The sequence below is a fragment of the Phyllostomus discolor genome, chromosome 6 (genome assembly GCF_004126475.2).
Source record: "Phyllostomus discolor isolate MPI-MPIP mPhyDis1 chromosome 6, mPhyDis1.pri.v3, whole genome shotgun sequence".
In the NCBI taxonomy this organism is placed as follows: domain Eukaryota; kingdom Metazoa; phylum Chordata; class Mammalia; order Chiroptera; family Phyllostomidae; genus Phyllostomus; species Phyllostomus discolor.
Window position 1 is genome coordinate 4,075,209 of NC_040908.2, and position 8,380 is coordinate 4,083,588.

An 8,380-nucleotide genomic window follows, 5' to 3' on the forward strand; every position below is an offset into this window, starting at 1 on the left:
TGCCTGTTGCAGTGGTGGCTGTGTCTGTGTGTGACGTGGCCGGGGCTGGGCCAGGGAGAGCAGCCCGGAGGCAGGGAGCAGACGAGAAGGGTTTGTTTGGATGAGAAGGTGCACTGGCCTGAGCGTAGGGCTGCAGGGCTGAGTTCAGACGGGAGCCCCGCAGCGCGGACGCCCTCGAGCTGACGTGGGGGGAGCTCTCCCCTGTTCCCTTCCCACCACCAGCCTCTTCGGACAGTGACGGGAGAACACAGTGCGACCAGAGCTGCGTACCAGAGACCTAACGCGGACGGACCCTTCTTTCCTGACGTTCCGCTCCTGGTGATGATTGTGTCAGTGCAAAAAGTTAGCACGTCACAGGAAGAGTTAAAGAAGCATGAATGAGCCCCGGCTGACGTAGCTCAGTGGATTGAGTGTGGGCTGCGAACCAAAGTGTCGCAGGTTCGATTCCCAGTCAGGGCACATGCTTGGGTTCCAGGCCACGGCCCCCAGCAACCGCACATTGATGTTTCTCTCTCTCTCTTTCTCCTTCCCTTCCCTCTCTAAAAATAAATAAATAAAATCTTTTTAAAAAATCTTAAACATGAATGAAATCTTGAATTCTTCACTTGGAGGCAACCAGTGTGGACATTTTTTTCAATCTCTTTTAGGCACTTTATGTATTTGCCTACAGGTTGAGAGCTTAGTAGTGACAATGTTACTGATATCGTGGCCCATGTAGTGAAGACTGTATCTGTGCCGCTCACTGGGCTAAGCCTCATCGTACGGATAGGGACTCACACAGTGCACCCAGCAGCCCTGACACACAGGCCCCGTTATGCCCTGGTTTTCAGACTGGGGAAACCGAGGCACAAGGTGAAGTAAGCTGCTCAAGGTCTGCCGTTTGAGTCGGGGCTCAAACCCAAGCCCGGGTCCAGAGTCCGTTCTCTTAAAGACCCTGCTGTTTCCTCTCCCTCCCTCTCTGCTTACACATCTGTATACAGTAAAACATGTGTCACGTTACCCATGCACATGCGAGTATCTGCGTGTTTTTAGCAGAGACGTTTCCGTAACAAGGTACAGTCTTTTTCTTGCCGAGTGCCATATCCCGAGGTCATCCTCGCCATGTAAAAGCTCTTTGCACGCGGACTCTGGCGGCTGCATCGGGCATTCCTGCCATCAGGCAGTGCGAGGAGAGGCGGGAGGCTGCAGGCATGCCCAGCAGGCTCACTTCCTCCCCGGCCCCTGGGTCCTCTCCCACCTGGTGTGTCTCCACAGGTGAACGGAGCCAGGGCAGGGTGCCCAGGGTGTGTCTGGACTCCCCTAGCCTTTCTCTGGCAGAACCACCAGGGGGCGCTCCCCTGCCCTTGCTGTGACTGTGCGGTGGCAGGGGGCGTCCCTGGTGGCTCTTCCTGGGGGGACAAGACTCAGCCCAGGAAGGAGTAAACAGGTCTGCGATGGGGGATACTTCCTTTGACTCTTCAGCGCCTGGTGCTTGGGGGCCTAGAAGCAGCTGAGATGGGGGCACCAACAAGAATAATCCAGGTCTTTAACTTTTGTCACAAAGGGTAGGTGACATGGACCCCCTGGGTCCCGTCCAAGTCGTCTGTGCAGGCAGATAAAAGACCCCGGGGGGACGATAAGAATCAAAGTTGAAGGCCTCCGGAACCAGTGGAGTGGGCTTGTATGATTTTCTTTCCTCTTCCAGCTGGGGTTGGAGCGGGATCCCTGGACTCGTAAGGGTTGACGGCAGCAGGAACAGGTAGGAGGCTCTGGACCGGAGCTGGCGTGGGCTTGATTTGCAGGGTGGCAGAAATGATTTCCAGCGACGGCAGGGTAGGAGTGCCGTGCACCTGTGACTCTCGGGAGTCTCCCCCCGGTGTTCCCGCGTGCTTCTCTTAAGGGGCACGCGCCCGCCCCCCTGGGCCGTCGCCGCACCTGCGGGGTCTGCAGGGCATGCTGCCTGTTCCCCGAGGCAGAGCCCTGCTCTCCCTCCCCTGCGCCTTTGTTCTCTGCACAGAAGTCCGTGGTTCCATTCCAAGAACAGAACTTTCATGTTGTTTAAAAAGACTCGCTTTAATTGCTGGTGGTTAGACGGACAGATCAGTGTGTACCTGCGGAGAGAGCACGGTGACCCAGCAAAACACGGCCGTGCTAAGAAGGCGGAAAACTGTGGCATTTGCCATCTGACCCAGCAGGAGCCCGAGGCGGATGGAGCTCAACTGGGAAGGTCTGCTGCTGGCTTGTTTGTTTGTTTGTTTGTTTGCTTGTTTCCTGGTTGTTGTGGCCTCGGGAGCAGATGCTGGCTCAGAAACCTTTTCCTTGGCTGGCGTGGCGGCCTCTGCCTGCCTGGGCAGGGGCCAGGGAGCCTGGGTGTCAGGCCAGCCCAGCGCTTGGCCTCTGCTCCGGGGCAGAAGGGCTCCCATGTGATGAGAGGTGGCCTCCACAAACATGCCCGCCTGGCCGCCCTCGGCCGGCCGGTCTGTGGGCCTCCCGAAAGGACCAGGTGCATCATGCACTTGACTCCGGGGCAGGACACACCGGCTGTGGGGGGTGGAGAGGTTTGTGGTGACTTTTTGCTTCATTGTAAGGATGGCATGGGCCTGTGTTGAGCAGAATGGTGGCAAAGCATCCACTTTTGGTACGGTGCAGGCGGGGGTGGGGGTAGGGGCAGTAAGCCAAGTGAATCGGCCTCGTGAATCAGGCGGATTCTTATTTCTCTTGTTTGCAGTGGTATGTAAAGGCAGTGGTACTGTAATTATAAAATGATTGGCTAAGGAGACAGACAAAACGCTCTGGATCCTGCCTGGTTGGTTCTGGAGAGACGTTTTTCAGTAGTTTTTTTTTTTCTTCCCTGCAAATCTTCCCTGGTTTTCTTCTGAAGGTGGGGGTGGTGGAAGTGGTGGGGGTGGTGGGGGAGGTGAGGGAGGTGGGGGCGACGATGACAGGGCTCTGTAGTTCTGCTCCGGGAGCTTGAGGACCCCCGGAGGAAGCGCTGTCTCACGCTCTGTGAACAGATGTCTGGGCGGCGGCGGCGGCCGGCCGCAGGCAGGGCCGGCTCGGTTGGAGGGACGGCAGACTAGACAGGAGTCCAGCCCTGGGCCTGGCGTCCCTGCCTGCAGAGACACCTGCGGGGTTTATGAGCCCCTGCAGGGAGACCCGGAGGCATCTACATGAGAAAGCCGCTTCCTGCCCGGAGGAGGTTGTCAAAGAGTTTACGGGAGACCGGCTGCAGCCTGAATGTCTTTATGGCCACATCATATATTCCTGGCGGGTGCTCCCGGGGTGGGGGGGCAGAGGCCCCCCCCCCCGTGCTGTCGACGTGACAGAGTGAGGCCGAAAACACAGCCCCGAGAGGGCTTTGCCTGTGCTTTCCCTGGAAGTCACCGGGCTTCCGTGCTGGCTGAAGGGACCCTCCGCTTTGCTGTAGGGATGATGCCGAGGGTGGGGGGTGGGGTGGGGGAAGAACACGGTTCAGTGGCAGCTCCGATCTGGGCTGGAAGTCGGGGTGTCCTGGTAAGGGCTGGGTCAGGTGCCTTCCCGTGAGGCCCTGAAAGGTGAGCAGGATCCCAGGGGACGCCTGTCTCCTAGAACGAGAGGGAGCCTCCGGTGGAGGGCCTGGGATGACAGGTGTGCCTCGGGTAGGATTTGCGGGGGAGGCGGGCGGTGGAGCAGAGCCGCACAGCCCATGGGCCGCCGCGGGGAGGGTCTCTCCCTGTCCTGCACTTGAACTCCAGCCTCTGCCCTCTCCTCCGCCGTGGTCACTTCTCCAGGCGAGGGTGAGAGAGACGGAGGGGAGAGACGAGTGGGTGCAGACCCAGCGAGGCGTCGCCCCGAGGGGGGCTCAGCCAGGACGGGGCGGCTGGAGGCTCCCGACCCCTCGGCGCATTGAGCTCCTCAGCCGCCCCCGTGGTGCCCTCATCCTGCACCGCCACGGCGACACCACTGACGTCCTCCTTTCTCCGGAGCCCCGTCTCCCTCTCCTGTGGGGGGTGGGGTGGGGAGGTCCCCCTCGGTCACACGTACGGCGGTGTTCTCCAACAAGCCTTCCTCTGGGAGCTAAGCGATGGGTCACGTACCACCTCCACCAGCTTCTGGTCCTCTCCTGGCTCCAGGGGGATGAGTCCGGGATGGCCCCTCGTCCCTGTGCCGCCCCGGCTCCCTCAGGCCCCCTGTGCTCCTGCGTCCGCAAGGACCTGTCTTCCCAATCACACACTGTGGTGTGCCACCCCAGGGGCACACCTGGGTGCACCGGCCCCTTCTGCCCGGAAGGCCCTTCCTTCCCTTCTGCTGGCGAACTCCTCCTGCTGGACTCGGCTCTTCCCAGGGCCCTCGGAGGTCAACTGGAGACGGGACTTCCTGCTCCTGTCTCTGTTTGAAGCCACCTTCGTGTCTGCGTGGCATCCGTTGACCTGCTTACCTGCTTACCTGCCTCCTTCCATGCCGGCGTCTATTTTACGTCCGCCGTCCGCTCCCAGCAGGCCTGGAGTGTTCCTGCTGCGTATCCGGATGAGATGATTTAACCTGTTTAAGGTAAAGCCATGAATCGGGATGAGGCAAACTCTTTCTGCTTTCCCCAGAGGAGGCCCAGAACAGGCCAGAGTTGTGGACTGGGTGCTGAGGACAGACCCAGCTGCCGACCTTGGCCCCGAGAGACCCTGAAGGCCCCCAGCTGCGACTTTGCTTCCTGCCAGGGGTGGCCCAGGTGGCAGGATCTGGGGCAGGGGGGCGGTAGTTAGCAGAGTGTCCCGCCATCCCTTGCCACGTCCCCTTTCTACAACGTATACACCGTCCTGGGCTCTGTGGGGAAGGAGACATGAGTGGGCTTGGTGGCTGCGTCCAGCAGTTCAAGCCCCCGAGGAGGCGGGAGACACAGACACCGTGACTGTGGCCTCTGGGGGAGTAACGCAGAGCCCAGTGGGGTGCCAGTGAGGTACCGCGTGAGGCGGGGTAGGGGGAAGGAGCAGGAGCAATGAGTTTTCCTGGGGACAAGCGGAAGGAGCCGCCGGCACCAGCAGGCTCATGGAGCAGCAGGGTGTCCCTGAGGCATGACACCGAAAGGAGGTGTCTTGTCCCGAGAGGCTCACAGGCCGGGCCCCTCTGGCCTGGCGTGGGGTGGAGGCAGTGGATGAGTCCAGGAGATGCCCGGGGCCGGGCCGGCGATAGCCAAGTGCTTTCTGGTCCACTCCTCACGGAAGCCAGGCGTTTGATCATCTCCACCGGAGTGCGACGACTCACATCAAGTCAGGTCCTCTGGCCAGCGTCTCAAACTGAGAATCACGAGCAAACGAATTGCAATTTTAGAGAGGAAACTAGAATTGAAGGAGGTCTACTATACGTCAGCCGCCCTCTGTATGTCCGTTCCTGCAGCCCTCACTACAGCCCTGGAAGGTGGTCCTTCTTAGCCTTGGTTTACAAGTGAGGCCGTGGAAGCACAGGGAGGTTAGGTAACTCGCTCAAGGCCACACAGCTTGAGAGAAACATAGCCGTGGATTAGGCCCCTACTGGTCTTATTCAAAGTACATGCTTTGTACCACCTGGCCCTCAGATTATGGAGGAAACAGGGTGTTGGGGACTGTCCACGGGTGAGCGGAGACCTCTGTGGGCGCTGGGGCAGGGGGTGCTGGGTCGGACGGTGAGCACAGGATGTGGCGGCTGCTTTATCTCAAGGAGCAGAGTGATGGGCATGTGGCACCGAGGGGTGCACGGAGCGAGCGGCGTTGTCTCAGGAAGTGTGTGCCGGCCCATTTCGGGAACTCGGTGGCCGCTGTCGACAGGTCGGGCTTGGGGTTTAGACAGACGGGCCTCTCGGCGTGACCGATGAGAGAGAAGTGACCGCAGGCTCAGGTTTTAGCCGGACCCATCGCTGGGCAGGCTTCCTGCCTCTGTGGGCCTTTTCAGATAAGTGGATTTTCTGCCTCTTGAAGGGCAAACCTTTTGATATTCTAGTCTTACCGAAAGAAAGGAAAGAAGCCGGGGGAGTCCCTTCAAGGAGAGGCGGGAGCTGGCGTATTTTTCTTTGAATGGGCTGGAGTCTGGCGTCTTCTGCTTTAATCTCTGGGGAAGGGCCCGCTGGGGCTGGGGCTGACGGCGAGGCAACCCCGACCAGCCCCGGCGGGGCCGCCCCTGCCTGTTTATTTTCCTGCTCGCGCTCCCCCCTGGCTGGCAGATTGGTCTTCGGGCAACATTCTTAGGATGCTCTGGGTTTCTTTGTCCGCCTGGAAATGTCTTTTTAAATGGGCTTTTCATGTACTGAGGCTTTGTTTTCTGGTCAGGGCAGCCCCCCCTCCCCTCCCACCCTGCTCACTTTCAGGGAAAGCGCCCTTAAGAAAAGACCCAGTTTCTAACCGAAAGTTTCAGCGTGGGCTGCACGGGAGAACGGCATTCAAACAACAACTGGGAAAAAGGCTCCCTTGGCAGACGTCAGCAGCGTCGCCGAAAGCAAAGGGTCTCGGTTGCAGCGACTGGATGCGGCATTCCAAAACTGCACCCCGGGGGGTGACCCCAGGCCGGTCCCTCCTCGCCTCCGTTTCCTCCCGTGTAAAAGGAGAGCCACGCCAGTGTGCCCCTGAGCTGTGACGAGGGCGAAATGCCATTGCAGATGTCATCCAAGAGCGGCACCCGCCCAAGTGGCCCTCATGACCGGTGGCTGTTCTTTTGATAAATTATCGTATAAAATGTTCTCAGGCTTTACGACGCTCAAGGAAGCAAGAAAGATGGGAACACAGCAGAGGTTTTTAAACTCAAGTCTGTTGACCTGCTAGAGGAAGGCAATCCTTTCGTCACCCGAGCGGTTGGTGCATAGGAGATAACTAAGCAGATGTTTTTCTTATTTTTGAATTCAGACTTAAGTCTTCTCTCTCTCTACATATGCTTCTTGATTAATAAATTGTATGCGGGGACCACTGTGTATGACACGTGTCTTTACGTCATAAAGCACCCCCAGAAGAATAACTGAAGTGACTGGATATCGTGGGCAGGACAGACGTGCCACATCTCGCTGTCTCGCCCACTTTGGACAGAGGCTGCCGTGTGTGTGTGTGTGTGTGTGTGTGTGTGTGTAAGTGCTGCAGTAGGTCCGCCGTGTGATGGGGCTCTGTGCACACAGGCAGGAACTCCCAGGATGACCGCAGGGTTGTACGGGCTCCCGGGGCCCCAGGAGAACCCTCGCCCCGGGAGGAGGTCGGCTGGCACCTCCGAGCGCCTGCTTAGTCAGTCTCAGACTCCAGCTGCCTGGCGCTGTCCCTTAGAGGTTTAGAGCCGTGGCTTCTGGCGAAATGGGCCCTGTCCTGTCCACGGGAAGGGGATGGCAGTGCAGACTGACGACCTACCCACGGAGGGCGTCTGCCAGTGTACGCTGCTCAACGCCACTTTGTGCGGAAGAGATTCTCTGGGGATGGGCTTTCACCTGCAGGCCAGGCGCCAGCTGTGCGTCATCAGACAGGCCTCCCTGGGCCTCAGTTTGTTCATCTGTGGAATGGGGATGAAAATAGGGACAGAAATAATACCAGACGGGACTGTCGCTAGGATTAAATTAGATTGTGCTCAGCAGGGTGGCCTTCCTTTGCTCTCGGTGTGTGGTTCACTGTGACCGTCAGCTGCCCTGCTCCTCAGATTCTGTTTGTCCCCCCGTTTGTTTTTATGCCTGCATTTCATTTATTTACGTATTATTTTTAAAAGATTTTATCTATTTATTTTTAGAGAAGGAAGGGAGGGAGAAAGAGAGAGAGAGAAACATCAATGTGCGGTTGCTGGGGGCCATGGCCTGCAACCCAGGCATGTGCCCTGACTGGGAATCGAACCTGCGACGCTTTGGTTCCCAGCCTGCGCTCAATCCACTGAGCTACGCCAGCCAGGGCCATTTCATTTACTTTTAAATGTAACCTTCAGCTTTTAATACATGTAAATATGCATGAGCTAAGGAGCCTATCCTATCCTATCCTGTCCTAAGCTTTAAGATGAAAAACACCAGTCTCCTAGCCTATTTCCACTCCACTTCTGCTTCCTACAGGCAACTGGCTTTTAACTCTGGTTGTTTTCTTTTCCAGAATTTACCTCATTATTTACAACTAATAACCAGGGCTGCAATTCCTTACTTATTTCTGGCTCATCTTTAAATTCTTCCCGTGGAATAGGCGAATGTAGCTTCTTTACTCCCCTTCCCACCCCAAAGCGCAGCCTCGCCCGCACACAGCGCCTTCCATTCCCCGCCCGTCCGGAATGGTCCCCACGAACCCCGGCTGCGCTGGCACTCCACGCGGACCCGCCCTGTGCTCTCATGAAACCTTCGATTCCCGTACAACCCTGTTATTTTCCCTGCAGCATGAGTTGTTGCTTTTGTTGTTTACTTGAGTTTTCATCCATCTACTGATAACTCACTCCCATGCTCTGCTCTGGCAGAACC